Source organism: Chaetura pelagica, unplaced genomic scaffold, assembly GCF_000747805.2.
Source record: "Chaetura pelagica isolate M959 unplaced genomic scaffold, ChaPel_1.0 scaffold10, whole genome shotgun sequence".
Lineage (NCBI taxonomy): Eukaryota > Metazoa > Chordata > Aves > Apodiformes > Apodidae > Chaetura > Chaetura pelagica.
The window spans coordinates 10738942-10741525 of NW_009952263.1; positions in this window are offsets into that span (position 1 = coordinate 10738942).

Genomic DNA, 2584 nt, shown 5'->3' on the forward strand with positions numbered 1-2584 from the left:
GGTTGTTTTGGCGGGAGGAAAAGGGGCGGCTGCAGGCCATGGAGAGACAGGCAGGGAATCACTTCCAACAGAGAAAAAAACGATTCAGTGCCCACAAGATAAAATGTGTTCAGTGGCTGCATGCTAAAATTCCTGGAGGTAATTAGATTTCATTTTTGCATATGCTCATTGCTCAATCTCAAGTATATTTTTCCTAAAAATGTTAAACTTTTTGTTATAATTCCTTAAAGACAGAAAACATCCATTGCACCAGAAATAAAATTAGATATTTGTGTTTGTTCTTTTATATAGGTGTATGTAGGAAAGTGTGGCTGTACATCTATATTTCTCTATTAAACATAATTATGTGCTATGGAGGTATCTAACCTTATAGTGTTGATCAAAAAAAAAAAAAAAAAAGACAGCTGTTATGTGCTCTTTCCAGAAAGCTACAGTGGTAGCTGACCTTTATCATGGCACTAGCATGTATTAGCCAAAACAATACTTTAACAGTTTTTTAGTACCTGACTATATGTTCTGTTATAAGGAATAGCAAATGTTTAATCATAAATATTTTAATGGCTTCAGGGATTCATGGTATTCAATGACTGTGTTAAATGATAATAATCACATCTGGTTTATTACTATAGTAATTCAGCAGCTTCTCTTCAGTAGTTATTTTTTATTATATGTGCTGTGCTACTGTCATGGTCATTTATAGCAGTAATATTTTAAAGTGGCTCATTTGTTTGTTTAAGGACAGTTTCACAATATATTTCTGTATTAATATACATTTTGTACTATTATTTCCAAGCTGCCACTGGAAAATTGATCCTAGCTTGTTACGATGAGAGGGGCTGGGACTTGTGCAGAATGCCAACACCAAGAGAGAGTGACAGAGCAGATGGGTAGTGTACTGGTCTCCACTGGGGCTGTAATTGCTGTTGAGTTTTATTCATAAATGAAGGGGTTCATTAAGAAATAGTTAACTAATAATAAACATGAAGGCAGGATTTGAATCAGGCAGAGTACAGATAGAAATAGAAAAATACCATAGTTAAACCATCAAAAGGCAACTGGATATGGCCATTTTACACATTATTACCCAACAATATTCTGATGTTTTACATGCTAAGGCACTTATCGTGGAGGGACTTTTACTAGGGAGAGAAGGGAGATCTAAATGATTTTGCTGATCTTTTTTTTTTTCATATACCTGCCCACTCTCAGTCAGGTGAGTGAGGTCTCATTTATCTTAATGGGATCACTCATAAGAGTAGAGGTTTGGAGGATCAAGCTGTATACCTTACCTGAGGAAAGTAGCAGGAGTTAGCTATCAAATTAGAAGAGGGACCACGCAAGTCTCAAAAGACCTTCCCATCATTATTTTCACTCCTTGGAGTGGTGATTTTCTAAAACTTCATGTTCTGCAGGGTGCTGTGTTTCCTGGCCACAGCATCCTCAGGCATCTGGGGTTCATTATATACTTGTAGAAAGTCACAGGGGAACATAGGGCACAAAGGAATGGCTTGGAGGATGGCATTTGTGAAGATGAGGCAGTCTCACATGAAGTCCTAATAAGCCCTATTGACTACTTCCTCTCTTAGCATCCCAACCCTGGAACGTTTATGCTGAATTTCAGGGCAGCAGAGCAGCTCCTGGCCATGAAGACTTATATCAGAGCTTGCCTGGTGTATTCAGACCTTATATTGCCAGTAGGGCTGGTACAAAATAACTAGGAATCATATTAATGTGTATGAAAGATACAGATAAAGGCAATTTGTTAACCTTGCCTGTAAAAGAAAAACCAGCAGAGCAAGGGTTAACCTTCTGCTCACTCATTTTTTGCTCCTTTCTCTCTCTTTCCCCTCCCTTTCCCGCTTTTAATGACCTGGTGAAGGAAGCTCTGTTTAGTTCAGCAAAACCTCTCCACTATCCCACCACACAGGATGTATTGAATTGTTGCAGCAAAAGTTAAAAGGAAACTACGGACAATTGTTAGTTCTTCTTTCCTGCTCCATTTTCTGGTTGGTTTGAATGGTTGGTGGGCTGAGGGTAAATGGCTTTTATAGCGTTGAATGATGAATGACTCTGAAATAGTCTGTAACCAGAAGTGCCGACTGACAGGCTGCTGATTTAACTGACATATGGGGTTATGTTTGTATAGAGTCGCTTAAATAAACATGTGTTAGGCTGGAGCCAGCTACGCCAGCACTTCTTCTTTGCTTCCCTCCACCCTCCATTTATCACTAAAATATAATGATAACGATTTGATTTTCGCTATCAGTCATTCATTATATTAATTAATTCAAATGTAATTGTTTTAAATGTCTCTCCATTGCTCTGGGTACTTTGTACAGCACTTAAAATACACACAGTAGAGGAGGACAAAATAAATCCTCAATAAAAAGATACACTCATCAAACGGGCTCCTTCAAACTAGCAGTCCCTTTCATCCCACAATTATCTCCTTAGCCTTCAAAGCAGCCTCTCCCTAAATGCTCAGGAAAATAAATGGGTCTAGAAGCTTGACAAGGAGTTCAACCAATCTTGCCTCTTACAAAGGAGCCAAAGCAAAATACTCAGAGAAAAAGCTTTCCTGGGA